General features: G+C 44.0%; 15 non-coding genes across 15 annotated transcripts; all 15 read right to left on the bottom strand.

The window, feature by feature from the left end:
- Positions 1-1,336: 1,336 nt before the first annotated feature.
- TRNAL-UAG (transfer RNA leucine (anticodon UAG)) lies at positions 1,337-1,419 on the bottom strand. The gene has a single exon. It is a non-coding gene; the product is annotated as a tRNA-Leu (tRNA).
- A 1,023-nt stretch (positions 1,420-2,442) lies between these two features.
- Positions 2,443-2,525, bottom strand: TRNAL-AAG (transfer RNA leucine (anticodon AAG)). The gene has a single exon. It is a non-coding gene; the product is annotated as a tRNA-Leu (tRNA).
- Positions 2,526-2,716: 191 nt separating this feature from the next.
- On the bottom strand, positions 2,717-2,799 carry TRNAL-CAG (transfer RNA leucine (anticodon CAG)). The gene has a single exon. It is a non-coding gene; the product is annotated as a tRNA-Leu (tRNA).
- A 3,464-nt stretch (positions 2,800-6,263) lies between these two features.
- Positions 6,264-6,346, bottom strand: TRNAL-AAG (transfer RNA leucine (anticodon AAG)). Its single transcript has one exon. It is a non-coding gene; the product is annotated as a tRNA-Leu (tRNA).
- A 907-nt stretch (positions 6,347-7,253) lies between these two features.
- On the bottom strand, positions 7,254-7,336 carry TRNAL-UAG (transfer RNA leucine (anticodon UAG)). The gene has a single exon. It is a non-coding gene; the product is annotated as a tRNA-Leu (tRNA).
- A 1,024-nt stretch (positions 7,337-8,360) lies between these two features.
- Positions 8,361-8,443, bottom strand: TRNAL-AAG (transfer RNA leucine (anticodon AAG)). The gene has a single exon. It is a non-coding gene; the product is annotated as a tRNA-Leu (tRNA).
- A 907-nt stretch (positions 8,444-9,350) lies between these two features.
- TRNAL-UAG (transfer RNA leucine (anticodon UAG)) lies at positions 9,351-9,433 on the bottom strand. The gene has a single exon. It is a non-coding gene; the product is annotated as a tRNA-Leu (tRNA).
- A 1,299-nt stretch (positions 9,434-10,732) lies between these two features.
- Positions 10,733-10,815, bottom strand: TRNAL-CAG (transfer RNA leucine (anticodon CAG)). Its single transcript has one exon. It is a non-coding gene; the product is annotated as a tRNA-Leu (tRNA).
- A 3,832-nt stretch (positions 10,816-14,647) lies between these two features.
- TRNAL-AAG (transfer RNA leucine (anticodon AAG)) lies at positions 14,648-14,730 on the bottom strand. The gene has a single exon. It is a non-coding gene; the product is annotated as a tRNA-Leu (tRNA).
- A 191-nt stretch (positions 14,731-14,921) lies between these two features.
- TRNAL-CAG (transfer RNA leucine (anticodon CAG)) lies at positions 14,922-15,004 on the bottom strand. The gene has a single exon. It is a non-coding gene; the product is annotated as a tRNA-Leu (tRNA).
- Positions 15,005-17,362: 2,358 nt separating this feature from the next.
- Positions 17,363-17,445, bottom strand: TRNAL-UAG (transfer RNA leucine (anticodon UAG)). Its single transcript has one exon. It is a non-coding gene; the product is annotated as a tRNA-Leu (tRNA).
- Positions 17,446-18,744: 1,299 nt separating this feature from the next.
- TRNAL-CAG (transfer RNA leucine (anticodon CAG)) lies at positions 18,745-18,827 on the bottom strand. Its single transcript has one exon. It is a non-coding gene; the product is annotated as a tRNA-Leu (tRNA).
- Positions 18,828-19,459: 632 nt separating this feature from the next.
- TRNAL-UAG (transfer RNA leucine (anticodon UAG)) lies at positions 19,460-19,542 on the bottom strand. The gene has a single exon. It is a non-coding gene; the product is annotated as a tRNA-Leu (tRNA).
- Positions 19,543-22,662: 3,120 nt separating this feature from the next.
- Positions 22,663-22,745, bottom strand: TRNAL-AAG (transfer RNA leucine (anticodon AAG)). The gene has a single exon. It is a non-coding gene; the product is annotated as a tRNA-Leu (tRNA).
- A 907-nt stretch (positions 22,746-23,652) lies between these two features.
- Positions 23,653-23,735, bottom strand: TRNAL-UAG (transfer RNA leucine (anticodon UAG)). Its single transcript has one exon. It is a non-coding gene; the product is annotated as a tRNA-Leu (tRNA).
- Positions 23,736-23,841: the final 106 nt, after the last annotated feature.

Below are 23,841 nucleotides of genomic sequence, written 5' to 3' on the forward strand. Positions count from 1 at the left end.
ACTTGTGCTCTTTCCCCTTGCTCTGCATTTCATAGTGGAAACATCTCTTGAATGGAGCATTAGAAAATGAGGTTACATAAAATTAACAATCTACTTATTGGAAACCAAAAATATCACAAGACTGAATGTAACCCATTTCATTAATAAAAGGGACTTTTTAAGCACCCCCAAAAAACACATAAAACAGCACGAGTGCTAGAAGAATATTATACGAGCTTGAAGACAGAATTGGGCAAATTAATTTGCAGTTGAAACTGAAGTTTGTTACTTATTCAGATATTATATGCACTGCCAATTTTTAGCTGAGATTCTAAAAGAACTCAGAGACAAAATGGACTTAAAGTTTTGTCAGAAGTGGGATTCAAACCCACGTCTCCAGGAGAGACTGCGGCCTTAACGCAGTGCCTTAGACCACTCGGCCATCCTGACCACATGTTGCTTGATCATCTACAGAGAGGGAAAGATATTGTGAACCAAAAAAAGCACACATCTTAGGTCATGAGTGGCTAGAGCAAGAAAAAAACTCACTGCACTTTTCCAAGTAGACAACCATATAAGCCCATGTGAAGGAAATGATCTGATTTTTTCTCTCTCAAGAAAAAAGTAGAGTAAACACACAATTGTCAGAAGTGGGATTTGAACCCACACCTCCAGAAGAGACTGCGACCTGACGCAGCACCTTAGACCACTCGGCCATCCTGACTTGCATTTAAAGAACCTTCCACAGGCCAGACAGCCATGGAAGTGGGGTACCGAAAAGGCATGCCCTCAATTTATTTATCCTATTATAAGTACTTCCAACAGATCTTTGAACAATCCATAGAGAGCAGTACCTATGAAGAACTCTTTAGACCTTTAAGGCGTACAAAGAGAAAGTGCTATTAACCAGCCACTTGAAAAGGCCCAAAGCTGCTTTGAAATTGAGTCAACAGCCACCTCTTGGCTAGCTAAAGCAAATTCAACAAGGAATTTCAATGTCACAACATAGGGTGGAATACGCAAATCTAAGCCGCCCCTGATCACAGCCCTGAGGAAATTGCCGTAAGTGTGCTGGAGTCCAACTGTCTACCAGATGCTAGGCATTGTTCCATATTTGCATGGCCTGTCTGGCCAGGGCATACAAGAGCATGACTCTTCCAGATGAGCTCTTACATGGGTCCTATGCTCATATAGTAAGGACTGCACTTTGTCAGCAAGACTTTATACAACCGAAATATATGAGAAACCCCAGCTCTCTTGACTAGATGAGGACGGAATCACATCCCAGGTGAAGACCAACAGATGCAACTTCCATCAGATGTTAACCTGAAAAAGGAGATTACATCTCCAAAAGTCATGTCAGAAGTGGGATTCGAACCCACGCCTCCAGAGGAAACTGCGGCCTAAACACAGCGCCTTAGACCACTCGGCCATCCTGACAGTGCAGAGTCTTAAGAAATGTATAAAAGTCACTCAGAAATTTCTGCCTCCATGCAAGCCTGAAATAATTTAAACCTTCAAACACAAGGTGCAACTTTATGCACAGGACAATAAACACAGAAGATCACATGTGAAAGCATTTCATTTCACAGGTGTACAATTTTTATGCTTTTAGAATACCTCATACCTCTCATCAGCTATTTAGGGTCCTGTATCCTACTCACAAAATTACCTTGCCTGCGACCTCTCTCTCTACACAAACAACTACTGCACAGGAAGTAGGAAGGCAGAAGGTGGGGCATATTATGCAAATGTATGCTGTCATTGTGCCTTGCAGATTCATGCAGGATTTCTAGATCCTTGCTGGATACAAGAGAGCAGACCTTGTTTCAGATCAACTGTCCCTAGCAGGGAACGTCTGAGCACATACAGTCTTTTGCTCTCTAGCCCCTGGCCTGGGACTTACCCTCACTGGCTGAGGCGTGAATTTCTGCATACCAATGTTGCATAGATGGTACGTTTGTGGTCGGTTTGGGATGGGTGGGAGGTCAAAAGCATGGAAAAGTATGTCGCCTTCACTTCTAGTCTCCTCTTCTAGGCCTACCTGCCGTTCACTCACTCTGTCTTTGTTTCATTCTCTCCTTCCTCAACACCCCTTCTCACTCACTCACTCTATCACTTGTGCTCTTTCCCCTTGCTCTGCATTTCATAGTGGAAACATCTCTTGAATGGAGCATTAGAAAATGAGGTTACATAAAATAACAATCTACTTATTGGAAACCAAAAATATCACAAGACTGAATGTAACCCATTTCATTAATAAAAGGGACTTTTTAAGCACCCCCCAAAAAACACATAAAACACCACGAGTGCTAGAAGAATATTATACGAGCTTGAAGACAGAATTGGGCAAATTAATTTGCAGTTGAAACTGAAGTTTGTTACTTATTCAGATATTATATGCACTGCCAATTTTTAGCTGAGATTCTAAAAGAACTCAGAGACAAAATGGACTTAAAGTTTTGTTAGAAGTGGGATTCGAACCCACGCCTCCAGGAGAGACTGCGGCCTTAACGCAGCGCCTTAGACCACTCGGCCATCCTGACCACATTTGCTTGATCATCTACAGAGAGGGAAAGATATTGTGAACCAAAAAAAGCACACATCTTAGGTCATGAGTGGCTAGAGCAAGAAAAAAACTCACTGCACTTTTCCAAGTAGACAACCATATAAGCCCATGTGAGGGAAATGATCAGATTTTTTCTCTCTCAAGAAAAAAGTAGAGTAAACACACAATTGTCAGAAGTGGGATTTGAACCCACGCCTCCAGAAGAGACTGCGACCTGAACGCAGCGCCTTAGACCACTCGGCCATCCTGACTTGCATTTGTGTAACCTTCCACAGGCCAGACAGCCATGCAAGTGGGGTACCGAAAAGGCATGCCCTCAATTTATTTATCCTATTATAAGTACTTCCAACAGATCTTTGAACAATCCATAGAGAGCAGTACCTATGAAGAACTCTTTATTTATTTATTTATTTATTTATTTACGCAACTTTTATAGCGCGACAAATACCCGAAGGTGTCTCGGCGCTGTGGAGCAACAAAGGTTCATCATCATACCGTCTTCTCACTGGTTAAACAGCCATGTTTTCAGAAGCCTACGGAAACTAATCAGATTCGGAGCGGCTTTTATGGCAGTTGGCAGGAGATTCCAAAGTTTTGGAGTGGCCACGAGAAAGCGCCTATCGCCCCAGGTGACTGATCTTGTACGTGGCACCGGCAGAAGACTGGTGTTGGCCGATCTTAGTTGCCTTCTGGGGGTATAGAGCTGAAAAGCTTCGATCAAGAATCTGGGTCCTGTGCCATGTATGGCCTTATAAGCAATGCAGAGAGCCTTGAATTTAACGCGGCTCTCAACTCTCAGCCAGTGAAGCTGACGAATACCAGAGGTGGTAGATTTGCGGCGAGGGATGTTGAGGAGAATCCTGGCAGCCGCGTTCTGAATAGATTGCAGCTTCATGATGACACGCTTCTGAGTGTGGAGGAAGAGAGCGTTCCCATAATCTATTTTTGAGAAGACTAAGGTGGAAACCAGAGTCTTCCCAGCTGACGGAGGGAGATAAGGTAGCAGCTTCTTGATCTTTTTCAAGATGTAGAATGAAGATGACACAACCTTATTGACATGGAGGTCAAAGACCAGCTTGTTGTCGAAAATCACTCCCAGGTTTCTGGCTTTTTCCACTGGGACAGGTGGATGGCCGAGCTTATCTGGCCACCAACCGAGGGACCATTCAGGGGAGAGTTTTCCGAAGGTCATGATCTCGGTCTTGTCCGAGTTAAGCCTGAGGCAATTCAAGGCCATCCAAGTGCTAACCTCGAGCATAGCTTTCTGGAAGTTGGCTGCTACAGTAAGGCCATCCTTATGGATACCCAGCACCAGCTGGGTATCATCTGCATACGATGTTAACTGTATCCCATAGGCCTTTATTATCCTCGCTAAGTCCGCTACATAGATGTTAAAGAGCATGGGACTTAGCGAGGAGCCTTGTGGGACTCCACAAGGGAGTGCAGAGATGGGAGAGTAAAAGTCTCCGAGCCTTACTGTCTGGGTACGGTTTACCAGGAAGGATGAAATAAGATCCTTAGCCCGACCATTTATCCCCAGAGTTGTGACACGGTCGACAAGAGTGACATGGTCGACCGTGTCAAAGGCTGCTGACAAATCCAAAAGGATAAGAACAGCCGCCCCTCCCTGATCCATGATCGTCCTGATCTCATCAGAGGCCTTTATCAAGGCAGTCTCTGTTCCATGCCCTCTCCTGAATCCAAACTGCGTTTCGTCGAGAAGTTGGTGAGTCTCGACGAACTCTGAGAGCTGCTGATTCATCAGATATTCGCATACTTTGGCAGGAAAGGGCAGGCACGCAATTGGTCTATAACTTGCGACAGCAGTAGGATCTAAGGACGGTTTTTTAGGAGGGGTTTAATAACAGCCTTCTTCCATATACTAGGAAATTGGCCTGTTAGGAATATGTTATTGCAGATTTCCATCAATGGGAGTGAGATCACTTCTGTGAGTTTCTGCATCACGGACGGGGGACAGGGGTCCAAAGGAGAGCCTGATTTAATGGTGGAGATGATTTTGATCACATCCTGATGTGAAACAGGTGAGAAACAAGAGAAGGAGTCGGGATTAAGGTGTGACAGAATTTCTTTCCTGCTGTCACCTCTATGTTCAGTTCTAAGTTAGACCTTTAAGGCGTACAAAGAGAAAGTGCTATTAACCAGCCACTTGAAAGGCCCAAAGCTGCTTTGAAATTGAGTCAACAGCCACCTCTTGGCTAGCTAAAGCAAATTCAACAAGGAATTTCAATGTCACAACATAGGGTGGAATACGCAAATCTAAGCAGCCCCTGATCACAGCCCTGAGGAAATTGCCGTAAGTGTGCTGGAGTCCAACTGTCTACCAGATGCTAGGCATTCTTCCATATTTGCATGGCCTGTCTGGCCAGGGCATACAAGAGCATGACTCTTCCAGATGAGCTCTTACATGGGTCCTATGCTCATATAGTAAGGACTGCACTTTGTCAGCAAGACTTTATACAACCGAAATATATGAGAAACCCCAGCTCTCTTGACTAGATGAGGACGGAATCACATCCCAGGTGAAGACCAACAGATGCAACTTCCATCAGATGTTAACCTGAAAAAGGAGATTACATCTCCAAAAGTCATGTCAGAAGTGGGATTCGAACCCACGCCTCCAGAAGAGACTGCGGCCTAAACACAGCGCCTTAGATCACTCAGCCATCCTGACAGTGCAGAGTCTTAAGAAATGTATAAAAGTCACTCAGAAATTTCTGCCTCCATGCAAGCCTGAAATAATTTAAACCTTCAAACACAAGGTGCAACTTTATGCACAGGACAATAAACACAGAAGATCACATGTGAAAGCATTTCATTTCACAGGTGTACAATTTTTATGCTTTTAGAATACCTCATACCTCTCACCAGCTATTTAGGGTCCTGTATCCTACTCACAAAATTACCTTGCATGCGACCTCTCTCTCTACACAAACAACTACTGCACAGGAAGTAGGAAGGCAGAAGGTGGGGCATATTATGCAAATGTATGCTGTCATTGTGCCTTGCAGATTCATGCAGGATTTCTAGATCCTTGCTGGATACAAGAGAGCAGACCTTGTTTCAGATCAACTGTCCCTAGCAGGGAACGTCTGAGCACATGCAGTCTTTTGCTCTCTAGCCCCTGGCCAGGGACTTACCCTCACTGGCTGAGGCGTGAATTTCTGCCTACCAACGTTGCATAGATGGTACGTTTGTGGTCGGTTGGGGATGGGTGGGAGGTCAAAAGCAGGGAAAAGTATGTCGCCTTCACTTCTAGTCTCCTCTTCTAGGCCTACCTGCCGTTCACTCACTCTGTCTTTGTTTCATTCTCTCCTTCCTCAACACCCCTTCTCACTCACTCGCTCTATCACTTGTGCTCTTTCCCCTTGCTCTGCATTTCATAGTGGAAACATCTCTTGAATGGAGCATTAGAAAATGAGGTTACATAAAATTAACAATCTACTTATTGGAAACCAAAAATATCACAAGTCTAAATGTAACCCATTTCATTAATAAAAGGGACTTTTTAAGCACCCCCCAAAAAACACATAAAACACCATGAGTGCTAGAAGAATATTATACGAGCTTGAAGACAGAATTGGGCAAATTAATTTGCAGTTGAAACTGAAGTTTGTTACTTATTCAGATATTATATGCACTGCCAATTTTAGCTGAGATTCTAAAAGAACTCAGAGACAAAATGGACTTAAAGGTTTGTCAGAAGTGGGATTCGAACCCACGCCTCCAGGAGAGACTGCGGCCTTAACGCAGCGCCTTAGACCACTCGGCCATCCTGACCACACGTTGCTTGATCATCTACAGAGAGGGAAAGATATTGTGAACCAAAAAAAGCACACATCTTAGGTCATGAGTGGCTAGAGCAAGAAAAAAACTCGCTGCACTTTTCCAAGTAGACAACCATATAAGCCCATGTGAGGGAAATGATCTGATTTTTTCTCTCCCAAGAAAAAAGTAGAGTAAACACACAATTGTCAGAAGTGGGATTTGAACCTACGCCTCCAGAAGAGACTGCGACCTGAACGCAGCGCCTTAGACCACTCGGCCATCCTGACTTGCATTTGTGGAACCTTCCACAGGCCAGACAGCCATGCAAGTGGGGTACCGAAAAGGCATGCCCTCAATTTATTTATCCTATTATAAGTACTTCTAAAAGATCTTTGAACAATCCATAGAGAGCAGTACCTATGAAGAACTCTTTAGACCTTTAAGGCGTACAAAGAGAAAGTGCTATTAACCAGCCACTTGAAAGGCCCAAAGCTGCTTTGAAATTGAGTCAACAGCCACCTCTTGGCTAGCTAAAGTAGATTCAACAAGGAATTTCAATGTCACAACATAGGGTGGAATACGCAAATCTAAGCCGCCCCTGATCACAGCCCTGAGGAAATTGCCGTAAGTGTGCTGGAGTCCAACTGTCTACCAGATGCTAGGCATTCTTCCATATTTGCATGGCCTGTCTGGCCAGGGCATACAAGAGCATGACTCTTCCAGATGAGCTCTTACATGGGTCCTATGCTCATATAGTAAGGACTGCACTTTGTCAGCAAGACTTTATACAACCGAAATATATGAGAAACCCCAGCTCTCTTGACTAGATGAGGACGGAATCACATCCCAGGTGAAGACCAACAGATGCAACTTCCATCAGATGTTAACCTGAAAAAGGAGATGACATCTCCAAAAGTCATGTCAGAAGTGGGATTCGAACCCAGGCCTCCAGAGGAGACTGCGGCCTAAACACAGCGCCTTAGACCACTCGGCCATCCTGACAGTGCAGAGTCTTAAGAAATGTATAAAAGTCACTAAGAAATTTCTGCCTCCATGCAAGCCTGAAATAATTTAAACCTTCAAACACAAGGTGCAACTTTATGCACAGGACAATAAACACAGAAGATCACATGTGAAAGCATTTCATTTCACAGGTGTACAATTTTTATGCTTTTAGAATACCTCATACCTCTCACCAGCTATTTAGGGTCCTGTATCCTACTCACAAAATTACCTTGCCTGCGACCTCTCTCTCTACACAAACAACTACTGCACAGGAAGTAGGAAGGCAGAAGGTGGGGCATATTATGCAAATGTATGCTGTCATTGTGCCTTGCAGATTCATGCAGGATTTCTAGATCCTTGCTGGATACAAGAGAGCAGACCTTGTTTCAGATCAACTGTCCCTAGCAGGGAACGTCTGAGCACATGCAGTCTTTTGCTCTCTAGCCCCTGGCCTGGGACTTACCCTCACTGGCTGAGGCGTGAATTTCTGCATACCAACGTTGCATAGATGGTACGTTTGTGGTCGGTTTGGGATGGGTGGGAGGTCAAAAGCAGGGAAAAGTATGTCGCCTTCACTTCTAGTCTCCTCTTCTAGGCCTACCTGCCGTTCACTCACTCTGTCTTTGTTTCATTCTCTCCTTCCTCAACACCCCTTCTCACTCACTCGCTCTATCACTTGTGCTCTTTCCCCTTGCTCTGCATTTCATAGTGGAAACATCTCTTGAATGGAGCATTAGAAAATGAGGTTACATAAAATTAACAATCTACTTATTGGAAACCAAAAATATCACAAGACTGAATGTAACCCATTTCATTAATAAAAGGGACTTTTTAAGCACCCCACAAAAAACACATAAAACACTACGAGTGCTAGAAGAATATTATACGAGCTTGAAGACAGAATTGGGCAAATTAATTTGCAGTTGAAACTGAAGTTTGTTACTTATTCAGATACTATATGCACTGCCAATTTTTAGCTGAGATTCTAAAAGAACTCAGAGACAAAATGGACTTAAAGTTTTGTCAGAAGTGGGATTCGAACCCACGCCTCCAGGAGAGACTGCGGCCTTAACGCAGTGCCTTAGATCACTCGGCCATCCTGACCACATGTTGCTTGATCATCTACAGAGAGGGAAAGATATTGTGAACCAAAAAAAGCACACATCTTAGGTCATGATTGGCTAGAGCAAGAAAAAAACTCACTGCACTTTTCCAAGTAGACAACCATATAAGCCCATGTGAGGGAAATGATCTGATTTTTTCTCTCTCAAGAAAAAAGTAGAGTAAACACACAATTGTCAGAAGTGGGATTTGAACCCACGCCTCCAGAAGAGACTGCGACCTGAATGCAGCGCCTTAGACCACTCGGCCATCCTGACTTGCATTTGTGGAACCTTCCACAGGCCAGACAGCCATGCAAGTGGGGTACCGAAAAGGCATGCCCTCAATTTTTTTATCCTATTATAAGTACTTCCAACAGATCTTTGAACAATCCATAGAGAGCAGTACCTATGAAGAACTCTTTAGACCTTTAAGGCGTACAAAGAGAAAGTGCTATTAACCAGCCACTTGAACAGCCCAAAGCTGCTTTGAAATTGAGTCAACAGCCACCTCTTGGCTAGCTAAAGCAAATTCAAGAAGGAATTTCAATGTCACAACATAGGGTGGAATACGCAAATCTAAGCAGCCCCTGATCACAGCCCTGAGGAAATTGCCGTAAGTGTGCTGGAGTCCAACTGTCTACCAGATGCTAGGCATTCTTCCATATTTGCATGGCCTGTCTGGCCAGGGCATACAAGAGCATGACTCTTCCAGATGAGCTCTTACATGGGTCCTATGCTCATATAGTAAGGACTGCACTTTGTCAGCAAGACTTTATACAACCGAAATATATGAGAAACCCCAGCTCTCTTGACTAGATGAGGACGGAATCACATCCCAGGTGAAGACCAACAGATGCAACTTCCATCAGATGTTAACCTGAAAAAGGAGATTACATCTCCAAAAGTCATGTCAGAAGTGGGATTTGAACCCACGCCTCCAGAGGAGACTGCGGCCTAAACACAGCGCCTTAGACCACTCAGCCATCCTGACAGTGCAGAGTCTTAAGAAATGTATAAAAGTCACTCAGAAATTTCTGCCTCCATGCAAGCCTGAAATAATTTAAACCTTCAAACACAAGGTGCAACTTTATGCACAGGACAATAAACACAGAAGATCACATGTGAAAGCATTTCATTTCACAGGTGTACAATTTTTATGCTTTTAGAATACCTCATACCTCTCACCAGCTATTTAGGGTCCTGTATCCTACTCACAAAATTACCTTGCATGCGACCTCTCTCTCTACACAAACAACTACTGCACAGGAAGTAGGAAGGCAGAAGGTGGGGCATATTATGCAAATGTATGCTGTCATTGTGCCTTGCAGATTCATGCAGGATTTCTAGATCCTTGCTGGATACAAGAGAGCAGACCTTGTTTCAGATCAACTGTCCCTAGCAGGGAACGTCTGAGCACATGCAGTCTTTTGCTCTCTAGCCCCTGGCCAGGGACTTACCCTCACTGGCTGAGGCGTGAATTTCTGCATACCAACGTTGCATAGATGGTACGTTTGTGATCGGTTTGGGATGGGTGGGAGGTCAAAAGCAGGGAAAAGTATGTCGCCTTCACTTCTAGTCTCCTCTTCTAGGCCTACCTGCCGTTCACTCACTCTGTCTTTGTTTCATTCTCTCCTTCCTCAACACCCCTTCTCACTCACTCGCTCTATCACTTGTGCTCTTTCCCCTTGCTCTGCATTTCATAGTGGAAACATCTCTTGAATGGAGCATTAGAAAATGAGGTTACATAAAATTAACAATCTACTTATTGGAAACCAAAAATATCACAAGTCTAAATGTAACCCATTTCATTAATAAAAGGGACTTTTTAAGCACCCCCCAAAAAACACATAAAACACCACGAGTGCTAGAAGAATATTATACGAGCTTGAAGACAGAATTGGGCAAATTAATTTGCAGTTGAAACTGAAGTTTGTTACTTATTCAGATATTATATGCACTGCCAATTTTTAGCTGAGATTCTAAAAGAACTCAGAGACAAAATGGACTTAAAGCTTTATCAGAAGTGGGATTCGAACCCACGCCTCCAGGAGAGACCGCGGCCTTAACGCAGCACCTTAGACCACTCGGCCATCCTGACCACATGTTGCTTGATCATCTACAGAGAGGGAAAGATATTGTGAACCAAAAAAAGCACACATCTTAGGTCATGAGTGGCTAGAGCAAGAAAAAAACTCACTGCACTTTTCCAAGTAGACAACCATATAAGCCCATGTGAGGGAAATGATCTGATTTTTTCTCTCTCAAGAAAAAAGTAGGGTAAACACACAATTGTCAGAAGTGGGATTTGAACCCACGCCTCCAGAAGAGACTGCGACCTGAACGCAGCGCCTTAGACCACTCGGCCATCCTGACTTGCTTTTATGGAACCTTCCACAGGCCAGACAGCCATGCAAGTGGGGTACCGAAAAGGCATGCCCTCAATTTATTTATCCTATTATAAGTACTTCCAACAGATCTTTGAACAATCCATAGAGAGCAGTACCTATGAAGAACTCTTTAGACCTTTAAGGCGTACAAAGAGAAAGTGCTATTAACCAGCCACTTGAACGGCCCAAAGCTGCTTTGAAATTGAGTCAACAGCCACCTCTTGGCTAGCTAAAGCAAATTCAACAAGGAATTTCAATGTCACAACATAGGGTGGAATACGCAAATCTAAGCAGCCCCTGATCACAGACCTGAGGAAATTGCCGTGAGTGTGCTGGAGTCCAACTGTCTACCAGATGCTAGGCATTCTTCCATATTTGCATGGCCTTTCTGGCCAGGGCATACAAGAGCATGAATCTTCCAGATGAGCTCTTACATGGGTCCTATGCTCATATAGTAAGGACTGCACTTTGTCAGCAAGACTTTATACAACCGAAATATATGAGAAACCCCAGCTCTCTTGACTAGATGAGGACGGAATCACATCCCAGGTGAAGACCAACAGATGCAACTTCCATCAGATGTTAACCTGAAAAAGGAGATTATATCTCAAATAGTCATGTCAGAAGTGAGATTCGAACCCACACCTCCAGAGGAGACTGCGGCCTAAACGCAGCGCCTTAGACCACTCGGCCATCCTGACAGCGAAGAGTCTTAAGAAATGTATAAAAGTCACTCAGAAATTTCTGCCTCCATGCAAGCCTGAAATAATTTAAACCTTCAAACACAAGTTGCAACTTTATGCACAGGACAATAAACACAGAAGATCACATGTGAAAGCATTTCATTTCACAGGTGTACAATTTGTATGCTTTTAGAATACCTCATACCTCTCACCAGCTATTTAGGGTCCTGTATCCTACTCACAAAATTACCTTGCCTGCGACCTCTCTCTCTACACAAACAACTAATGCACAGGAAGTAGGAAGGCAGAAGGTGGGGCATATTATGCAAATGTATGCTGTCATTGTGCCTTGCAGATTCATGCAGGATTTCTAGATCCTTGCTGGATACAAGAGAGCAGACCTTGTTTCAGATCAACTGTCCCTAGCAGGGAACTTCTGAGCACATGCAGTCTTTTGCTCTCTAGCCCCTGGCCTGGGACTCACCCTCACTGGCTGAGGCGTGAATTTCTGCATACCAACGTTGCATAGATGGTACGTTTGTGGTCGGTTTGGGATGGGTGGGAGGTCAAAAGCAGGGAAAAGTATGTCGCCTTCACTTCTAGTCTCCTCTTCTAGGCCTACCTGCCGTTCGCTCACTCTGTCTTTGTTTCATTCTCTCCATCCTCAACACCCCTTCTCACTCACTCGCTCTATCACTTGTGCTCTTTCCCCTTGCTCTGCATTTCATAGTGGAAACATCTCTTGAATGGAGCATTAGAAAATGATGTTACATAAAATTAACAATCTACTTATTGGAAACCAAAAATATCACAAGACTGAATGTAACCCATTTCATTAATAAAAGGGACTTTTTAAGCACCCCCCAAAAAACACATAAAACACCATGAGTGCTAGAAGAATATTATACGAGCTTGAAGACAGAATTGGGCAAATTAATTTGCAGTTGAAACTGAAGTTTGTTACTTATTCAGATATTATATGCACTGCCAATTTTTAGCTGAGATTCTAAAAGAACTCAGAGACAAAATGGACTCAAAGTTTTGTCAGACGTGGGATTCGAACCCACACCTCCAGGAGAGACTGCGGCCTTAACGCAGTGCTTTAGACCACTCGGCCATCCTGACCACATGCTGCTTGATCATCTACAGAGAGGGAAAGATATTGTGAACCAAAAAAAGCACACATCTTAGGTCATGAGTGGCGAGAGCAAGAAAAAAACTCACTGCACTTTTCCAAGTAGACAACCATATAAGCCATTGTGAGGGAAATGATCTGATTTTTTCTCTCTCAAGAAAAAAGTAGAGTAAACACACAATTGTCAGAAGAGGGATTTGAACCCACGCCTCCAGAAGAGACTGCGACCTGAACACAGCGCCTTAGACCACTCGGCCATCCTGACTTGCATTTGTAAAACCTTCCACAGGCCAGACAGCCATGCAAGTGGGGTACCGAAAAGGCATGCCCTCAATTTATTTATCCTATTATAAGTACTTCCAACAGATCTTTGAACAATCCATAGAGAGCAGTACCTATGAAGAACTCTTTAGACCTTTAAGGCGTACAAAGAGAAAGTGCTATTAACCAGCCACTTGAACGGCCCAAAGCTGCTTTGAAATTGAGTCAACAGCCACCTCTTGGCTAGCTAAAGCAAATTCAACAAGGAATTTCAATGTCACAACATAGGGTGGAATACGCAAATCTAAGCAGCCCCTGATCACAGCCCTGAGGAAATTGCCGTAAGTGTGCTGGAGTTCAACTGTCTACCAGATGCTAGGCATTCTTCCATATTTGCATGGCCTGTCTGGCCAGGGCATACAAGAGCATGACTCTTCCAGATGAGCTCTTACATGGGTCCTATGCTCATATAGTAAGGACTGCACTTTGTCAGCAAGACTTTATACAACCGAAATATATGAGAAACCCCAGCTCTCTTGACTAGATGAGGACGGAATCACATCCCAGGTGAAGACCAACAGATGCAACTTCCATCAGATGTTAACCTGAAAAAGGAGATTATATCTCAAAAAGTCATGTCAGAAGTGAGATTTGAACCCACGCCTCCAGAGGAGACTGTGGCCTAAACACAGCGCCTTAGACCACTCGTCCATCCTGACAGTGATGAGTCTTAAGAAATGTATAAAAGTCACTCAGAAATTTCTGCCTCCATGCAAGCCTGAAATAATTTAAACCTTCAAACACAAGGTGCAACTTTATGCACAGGACAATAATCACAGATCACATGTGAAAGCATTTCATTTCACAGGTGTACAATTTTTATGCTTTTAGAATACCTCATACCTCTCACCAGCTATTTAGGGTCCTGTATCCTACTCACAAAATTACCTTGCCTGCGACCTCTCTCTCTAAACAAACAACTACTGCACAGGAAGTAGGAAGGCAGAAGGTGGGGCATATTATGCAAATGTATGCTGTCATTGTGCCTTGCAGATTCATGCAGGATTTCTAGATCCTTGCTGGATACAAGAGAGCAGACCTTGTTTCAGATCAACTGTCCCTAGCAGGGAACGTCTGAGCACATGCAGTCTTTTGCTCTCTAGCCCCTGGCCTTGGACTCACCCTCACTGGCTGAGGCGTGAATTTCTGCATACCAACGTTGCACAGATGGTACGTTTGTGGTCGGTTTGGGATGGGTGGGAGGTCAAAAGCAGGGAAAAGTATGTCGCCTTCACTTCTAGTCTCCTCTTCTAGGCCTACCTGCCGTTCACTCACTCTGTCTTTGTTTCATTCTCTCCATCCTCAACACCCCTTCTCATTCACTCGCTCTATCACTTGTGCTCTTTCCCCTTGCTCTGCATTTCATAGTGGAAACATCTCTTGAATGGAGCATTAGAAAATGAGGTTACATAAAATTAACAATCTACTTATTGGAAACCAAAAATATCACAAGACTGAATGTAACCCATTTCATTAATAAAAGGGACTTTTTAAGCACCCCCAAAAAACACATAAAACAGCACGAGTGCTAGAAGAATATTATACGAGCTTGAAGACAGAATTGGGCAAATTAATTTGCAGTTGAAACTGAAGTTTGTTACTTATTCAGATATTATATGCACTGCCAATTTTTAGCTGAGATTCTAAAAGAACTCAGAGACAAAATGGACTTAAAGTTTTGTTAGAAGTGGGATTCGAACCCACGCCTCCAGGAGAGACTGCGGCCTTAACGCAGCGCCTTAGACCACTCGGCCATCCTGACCATATTTGCTTGATCATCTACAGAGAGGGAAAGATATTGTGAACCAAAAAAAGCACACATCTTAGGTCATGAGTGGCTAGAGCAAGAAAAAAACTCACTGCACTTTTCCAAGTAGACAACCATATAAGCCCATGTGAGGGAAATGATCAGATTTTTTCTCTCTCAAGAAAAAAGTAGAGTAAACACACAATTGTCAGAAGTGGGATTTGAACCCACGCCTCCAGAAGAGACTGCGACCTGAACGCAGCGCCTTAGACCACTCGGCCATCCTGACTTGCATTTGTGTAACCTTCCACAGGCCAGACAGCCATGCAAGTGGGGTACCGAAAAGGCATGCCCTCAATTTATTTATCCTATTATAAGTACTTCCAACAGATCTTTGAACAATCCATAGAGAGCAGTACCTATGAAGAACTCTTTATTTATTTATTTATTTATTTATTTACGCAACTTTTATAGCGCGACAAATACCCGAAGGTGTCTCGGCGCTGTGGAGCAACAAAGGTTCATCATCATACCGTCTTCTCACTGGTTAAACAGCCATGTTTTCAGAAGCCTACGGAAACTAATCAGATTCGGAGCGGCTTTTATGGCAGTTGGCAGGAGATTCCAAAGTTTTGGAGTGGCCACGAGAAAGCGCCTATCGCCCCAGGTGACTGATCTTGTACGTGGCACCGGCAGAAGACTGGTGTTGGCCGATCTTAGTTGCCTTCTGGGGGTATAGAGCTGAAAAGCTTCGATCAAGAATCTGGGTCCTGTGCCATGTATGGCCTTATAAGCAATGCAGAGAGCCTTGAATTTAACGCGGCTCTCAACTCTCAGCCAGTGAAGCTGACGAATACCAGAGGTGGTAGATTTGCGGCGAGGGATGTTGAGGAGAATCCTGGCAGCCGCGTTCTGAATAGATTGCAGCTTCATGATGACACGCTTCTGAGTGTGGAGGAAGAGAGCGTTCCCATAATCTATTTTTGAGAAGACTAAGGTGGAAACCAGAGTCTTCCCAGCTGACGGAGGGAGATAAGGTAGCAGCTTCTTGATCTTTTTCAAGATGTAGAATGAAGATGACACAACCTTATTGACATGGAGGTCAAAGACCAGCTTGTTGTCGAAAATCACTCCCAGGTTTCTGGCTTTTTCCACTGGGACAGGTGGATGGCCGAGCTTATCTGGCCACCAACCGAGGGACCATTCAGGGGAGAGTTTTCCGAAGGTCATGATCTCGGTCTTGTCCGAGTTAAGCCTGAGGCAATTCAAGGCCATCCAAGTGCTAACCTCGAGCATAGCTTTCTGGAAGTTGGCTGCTACAGTAAGGCCATCCTTATGGATACCCAGCACCAGCTGGGTATCATCTGCATACGATGTTAACTGTATCCCATAGGCCTTTATTATCCTCGCTAAGTCCGCTACATAGATGTTAAAGAGCATGGGACTTAGCGAGGAGCCTTGTGGGACTCCACAAGGGAGTGCAGAGATGGGAGAGTAAAAGTCTCCAAGCCTTACTGTCTGGGTACGGTTTACCAGGAAGGATGAAATAAGATCCTTAGCCCGACCATTTATCCCCAGAGTTGTGACACGGTCGACAAGAGTGACATGGTCGACCGTGTCAAAGGCTGCTGACAAATCCAAAAGGATAAGAACAGCCGCCCCTCCCTGATCCATGATCGTCCTGATCTCATCAGAGGCCTTTATCAAGGCAGTCTCTGTTCCATGCCCTCTCCTGAATCCAAACTGCGTTTCGTCGAGAAGTTGGTGAGTCTCGACGAACTCTGAGAGCTGCTGATTCATCAGATATTCGCATACTTTGGCAGGAAAGGGCAGGCACGCAATTGGTCTATAACTTGCGACAGCAGTAGGATCTAAGGACGTTTTTTTAGGAGGGGTTTAATAACAGCCTTCTTCCATATACTAGGAAATTGGCCTGTTAGGAATATGTTATTGCAGATTTCCATCAATGGGAGTGAGATCACTTCTGTGAGTTTCTGCATCACGGACGGGGGACAGGGGTCCAAAGGAGAGCCTGATTTAATGGTGGAGATGATTTTGATCACATCCTGATGTGAAACAGGTGAGAAACAAGAGAAGGAGTCGGGATTAAGGTGTGACAGAATTTCTTTCCTGCTGTCACCTCTATGTTCAGTTCTAAGTTAGACCTTTAAGGCGTACAAAGAGAAAGTGCTATTAACCAGCCACTTGAAAGGCCCAAAGCTGCTTTGAAATTGAGTCAACAGCCACCTCTTGGCTAGCTAAAGTAGATTCAACAAGGAATTTCAATGTCACAACATAGGGTGGAATACGCAAATCTAAGCCGCCCCTGATCACAGCCCTGAGGAAATTGCCGTAAGTGTGCTGGAGTCCAACTGTCTACCAGATGCTAGGCATTCTTCCATATTTGCATGGCCTGTCTGGCCAGGGCATACAAGAGCATGACTCTTCCAGATGAGCTCTTACATGGGTCCTATGCTCATATAGTAAGGACTGCACTTTGTCAGCAAGACTTTATACAACCGAAATATATGAGAAACCCCAGCTCTCTTGACTAGATGAGGACGGAATCACATCCCAGGTGAAGACCAACAGATGCAACTTCCATCAGATGTTAACCTGAAAAAGGAGATGACATCTCCAAAAGTCATGTCAGAAGTGGGATTCGAACCCAGGCCTCCAGAGGAGACTGCGGCCTAAACACAGCGCCTTAGACCACTCGGCCATCCTGACAGTGCAGAGTCTCAAGAAATGTATAAAAGTCACTAAGAAATTTCTGCCTCCATGCAAGCCTGAAATAATTTAAACCTTCAAACACAAGGTGCAACTTTATGCACAGGACAATAAACACAGAAGATCACATGTGAAAGCATTTCATTTCACAGGTGTACAATTTTTATGCTTTTAGAATACCTCATACCTCTCACCAGCTATTTAGGGTCCTGTATCCTACTCACAAAATTACCTTGCCTGCGACCTCTCTCTCTACACAAACAACTACTGCACAGGAAGTAGGAAGGCAGAAGGTGGGGCATATTATGCAAATGTATGCTGTCATTGTGCCTTGCAGATTCATGCAGGATTTCTAGATCCTTGCTGGATACAAGAGAGCAGACCTTGTTTCAGATCAACTGTCCCTAGCAGGGAACGTCTGAGCACATGCAGTCTTTTGCTCTCTAGCCCCTGGCCTGGGACTTACCCTCACTGGCTGAGGCGTGAATTTCTGCATACCAACGTTGCATAGATGGTACGTTTGTGGTCGGTTTGGGATGGGTGGGAGGTCAAAAGCAGGGAAAAGTATGTCGCCTTCACTTCTAGTCTCCTCTTATAGGCCTACCTGCCGTTCACTCACTCTGTCTTTGTTTCATTCTCTCCTTCCTCAACACCCCTTCTCACTCACTCGCTCTATCACTTGTGCTCTTTCCCCTTGCTCTGCATTTCATAGTGGAAACATCTCTTGAATGGAGCATTAGAAAATGAGGTTACATAAAATTAACAATCTACTTATTGGAAACCAAAAATATCACAAGACTGAATGTAACCCATTTCATTAATAAAAGGGACTTTTTAAGCACCCCACAAAAAACACATAAAACACTACGAGTGCTAGAAGAATATTATACGAGCTTGAAGACAGAATTGGGCAAATTAATTTGCAGTTGAAACTGAAGTTTGTTACTTATTCAGATACTATATGCACTGCCAATTTTTAGCTGAGATTCTAAAAGAACTCAGAGACAAAATGGACTTAAAGTTTTGTCAGAAGTGGGATTCGAACCCACGCCTCCAGGAGAGACTGCAGCCTTAACGCAGTGCCTTAGATCACTCGGCCATCCTGACCACATGTTGCTTGATCATCTACAGAGAGGGAAAGATATTGTGAACCAAAAAAAGCACACATCTTAGGTCATGATTGGCTAGAGCAAGAAAAAAACTCACTGCACTTTTCCAAGTAGACAACCATATAAGCCCATGTGAGGGAAATGATCTGATTTTTTCTCTCTCAAGAAAAAAGTAGAGTAAACACACAATTGTCAGAAGTGGGATTTGAACCCACGCCTCCAGAAGAGACTGCGACCTGAACGCAGCGCCTTAGACCACTCGGCCATCCTGACTTGCATTTGTGGAACCTTCCACAGGCCAGACAGCCATGCAAGTGGGGTACCGAAAAGGCATGCCCTCAATTTTTTTATCCTATTATAAGTACTTCCAACAGATCTTTGAACAATCCATAGAGAGCAGTACCTATGAAGAACTCTTTAGACCTTTAAGGCGTACAAAGAGAAAGTGCTATTAACCAGCCACTTGAACAGCCCAAAGCTGCTTTGAAATTGAGTCAACAGCCACCTCTTGGCTAGCTAAAGCAAATTCAAGAAGGAATTTCAATGTCACAACATAGGGTGGAATACGCAAATCTAAGCAGCCCCTGATCACAGCCCTGAGGAAATTGCCGTAAGTGTGCTGGAGTCCAACTGTCTACCAGATGCTAGGCATTCTTCCATATTTGCATGGCCTGTCTGGCCAGGGCATACAAGAGCATGACTCTTCCAGATGAGCTCTTACATGGGTCCTATGCTCATATAGTAAGGACTGCACTTTGTCAGCAAGACTTTATACAACCGAAATATATGAGAAACCCCAGCTCTCTTGACTAGATGAGGACGGAATCACATCCCAGGTGAAGACCAACAGATGCAACTTCCATCAGATGTTAACCTGAAAAAGGAGATTACATCTCCAAAAGTCATGTCAGAAGTGGGATTTGAACCCACGCCTCCAGAGGAGACTGCGGCCTAAACACAGCGCCTTAGACCACTCAGCCATCCTGACAGTGCAGAGTCTTAAGAAATGTATAAAAGTCACTCAGAAATTTCTGCCTCCATGCAAGCCTGAAATAATTTAAACCTTCAAGCACAAGGTGCAACTTTATGCACAGGACAATAAACACAGAAGATCACATGTGAAAGCATTTCATTTCACAGGTGTACAATTTTTATGCTTTTAGAATACCTCATACCTCTCACCAGCTATTTAGGGTCCTGTATCCTACTCACAAAATTACCTTGCATGCGACCTCTCTCTCTACACAAACAACTACTGCACAGGAAGTAGGAAGGCAGAAGGTGGGGCATATTATGCAAATGTATGCTGTCATTGTGCCTTGCAGATTCATGCAGGATTTCTAGATCCTTGCTGGATACAAGAGAGCAGACCTTGTTTCAGATCAACTGTCCCTAGCAGGGAACGTCTGAGCACATGCAGTCTTTTGCTCTCTAGCCCCTGGCCAGGGACTTACCCTCACTGGCTGAGGCGTGAATTTCTGCATACCAACGTTGCATAGATGGTACGTTTGTGGTCGGTTTGGGATGGGTGGGAGGTCAAAAGCAGGGAAAAGTATGTCGCCTTCACTTCTAGTCTCCTCTTCTAGGCCTACCTGCCGTTCACTCACTCTGTCTTTGTTTCATTCTCTCCTTCCTCAACACCCCTTCTCACTCACTCGCTCTATCACTTGTGCTCTTTCCCCTTGCTCTGCATTTCATAGTGGAAACATCTCTTGAATGGAGCATTAGAAAATGAGGTTACATAAAATTAACAATCTACTTATTGGAAACCAAAAATATCACAAGTCTAAATGTAACCCATTTCATTAATAAAAGGGACTTTTTAAGCACCCCCCAAAAAACACATAAAACACCACTAGTGCTAGAAGAATATTATACGAGCTTGAAGACAGAATTGGGCAAATTAATTTGCAGTTGAAACTGAAGTTTGTTACTTATTCAGATATTATATGCACTGCCAATTTTTAGCTGAGATTCTAAAAGAACTCAGAGACAAAATGGACTTAAAGGTTTGTCAGGAGTGGGATTCGAACCCACGCCTCCAGGAGAGACTGCGGCCTTAACGCAGCACCTTAGACCACTTGGCCATCCTAACCACACGTTGCTTGATCATCTACAGAGAGGGAAAGATATTGTGAACCAAAAAAAGCACACATCTTAGGTCATGAGTGGCTAGAGCAAGAAAAAAACTCACTGCACTTTTCCAAGTAGACAACCATATAAGCCCATGTGAGGGAAATGATCTGATTTTTTCTCTCCCAAGAAAAAAGTAGAGTAAACATACAATTGTCAGAAGTGGGATTTGAACCTACGACTCCAGAAGAGACTGCGACCTGAACGCAGCGCCTTAGACCACTCGGCCATCCTGACTTGCATTTGTGGAAACTTCCACAGGCCAGACAGCCATGCAAGTGGGGTCCGAAAAGGCATGCCCTCAATTTATTTATCCTATTATAAGTACTTCCAACAGATCTTTGAAAAATCCATAGAGAGCAGTACCTATGAAGAACTCTTTAGACCTTTAAGGCGTACAAAGAGAAAGTGCTATTAACCAGCCACTTGAAAGGCCCAAAGCTGCTTTGAAATTGAGTCAACAGCCACCTCTTGGCTAGCTAAAGCAAATTCAAGAAGGAATTTCAATGTCACAACATAGGGTGGAATACGCAAATCTAAGCAGCCCCTGATCACAGCCCTGAGGAAATTGCCGTAAGTGTGCTGGAGTCCAACTGTCTACCAGATGCTAGGCATTCTTCCATATTTGCATGGCCTGTCTGGCCAGGGCATACAAGAGCATGACTCTTCCAGATGAGCTCTTACATGGGTCCTATGCTCATATAGTAAGGACTGCACTTTGTCAGCAAGACTTTATACAACCGAAATATATGAGAAACCCCAGCTCTCTTGACTAGATGAGGACGGAATCACATCCCAGGTGAAGACCAACAGATGCAACTTCCATCAGATGTTAACCTGAAAAAGGAGATGACATCTCCAAAAGTCATGTCAGAAGTGGGATTCGAACCCACGCCTCCAGAGGAGACTGAGGCCTAAACACAGCGCCTTAGACCACTCAGCCATCCTGACAGTGCAGAGTCTAAAGCAATGTATAAAAGTCACTCAGAAATTTCTGCCTCCATGCAAGCCTGAAATAATTTAAACCTTCAAACACAAGGTGCAACTTTATGCACAGGACAATAAACACAGAAGATCACATGTGAAAGCATTTCATTTCACAGGTGTACAATTTTTATGCTTTTAGAATACCTCATACCTCTCACCAGCTATTTAGGGTCCTGTATCCTACTCACACAATTACCTTGCCTGCGACCTCTCTCTCTACACAAACAACTACTGCACAGGAAGTAGGAAGGCAGAAGGTGGGGCATATTATGCAAATGTATGCTGTCATTGTGCCTTGCAGATTCATGCAGGATTTCTAGATCCTTGCTGGATACAAGAGAGCAGACCTTGTTTCAGATCAACTGTCCCTAGCAGGGAACGTCTGAGCACATGCAGTCTTTTGCTCTCTAGCCCCTGGCCTGGGACTTACCCTCACTGGCTGAGGCGTGAATTTCTGCATACCAACGTTGCATAGATGGTACGTTTGTGGTCGGTTTGGGATGGGTGGGAGGTCAAAAGCAGGGAAAAGTATGTCGCCTTCACTTCTAGTCTCCTCTTCTAGGCCTACCTGCCGTTCACTCACTCTGTCTTTGTTTCATTCTCTCCTTCCTCAACACCCCTTCTCACTCACTCGCTCTATCACTTGTGCTCTTTCCCCTTGCTCTGCATTTCATAGTGGAAACATCTCTTGAATGGAGCATTAGAAAATGAGGTTACATAAAATTAACAATCTACTTATTGGAAACCAAAAATATCACAAGTCTAAATGTAACCCATTTCATTAATAAAAGGGACTTTTTAAGCACCCCCCAAAAAACACATAAAACACCATGAGTGCTAGAAGAATATTATACGAGCTTGAAGACAGAATTGGGCAAATTAATTTGCAGTTGAAACTGAAGTTTGTTACTTATTCAGATATTATATGCACTGCCAATTTTTAGCTGAGATTCTAAAAGAACTCAGAGACAAAATGGACTTAAAGGTTTGTCAGAAGTGGGATTCGAACCCACGCCTCCAGGAGAGACTGCGGCCTTAACGCAGCGCCTTAGACCACTCGGCCATCCTAACCACACGTTGCTTGATCATCTACAGAGAGGAAAAGATATTGTGAACTAAAAAAAGCACACATCTTAGGTCATGAGTGGCTAGAGCAAGAAAAAAACTCACTGCACTTTTCCAAGTAGACAACCATATAAGCCCATGTGAGGGAAATGATCTGATTTTTTCTCTCCCAAGAAAAAAGTAGAGTAAACACACAATTGTCAGAAGTGGGATTTGAACCTACGCCTCCAGAAGAGACTGCGACCTGAACGCAGCGCCTTAGACCACTCGGCCATCCTGACTTGCATTTGTGGAACCTTCCACAGGCCAGACAGCCATGCAAGTGGGGTACCGAAAAGGCATGCCCTCAATTTATTTATCCTATTATAAGTACTTCCAACAGATCTTTGAACAATCCATAGAGAGCAGTACCTATGAAGAACTCTTTAGACCTTTAAGGCGTACAAAGAGAAAGTGCTATTAACCAGCCACTTGAAAGGCCCAAAGCTGCTTTGAAATTGAGTCAACAGCCACCTCTTGGCTAGCTAAAGTAAATTCAACAAGGAATTTCAATGTCACAACATAGGGTGGAATACGCAAATCTAAGCCGCCCCTGATCACAGCCCTGAGGAAATTGCCGTAAGTGTGCTGGAGTCCAACTGTCTACCAGATGCTAGGCATTCTTCCATATTTGCATGGCCTGTCTGGCCAGGGCATACAAGAGCATGACTCTTCCAGATGAGCTCTTACATGGGTCCTATGCTCATATAGTAAGGACTGCACTTTGTCAGCAAGACTTTATACAACCGAAATATATGAGAAACCCCAGCTCTCTTGACTAGATGAGGACGGAATCACATCCCAGGTGAAGACCAACAGATGCAACTTCCATCAGATGTTAACCTGAAAAAGGAGATGACATCTCCAAAAGTCATGTCAGAAGTGGGATTCGAACCCACGCCTCCAGAGGAGACTGAGGCCTAAACACAGCGCCTTAGACCACTCGGCCATCCTGACAGTGCAGAGTCTTAAGAAATGTATAAAAGTCACTCAGAAATTTCTGCCTCCATGCAAGCCTGAAATAATTTAAACCTTCAAACACAAGGTGCAACTTTATGCACAG

Source organism: Lissotriton vulgaris, chromosome 8 (assembly GCF_964263255.1).
Source record: "Lissotriton vulgaris chromosome 8, aLisVul1.2, whole genome shotgun sequence".
Lineage (NCBI taxonomy): Eukaryota > Metazoa > Chordata > Amphibia > Caudata > Salamandridae > Lissotriton > Lissotriton vulgaris.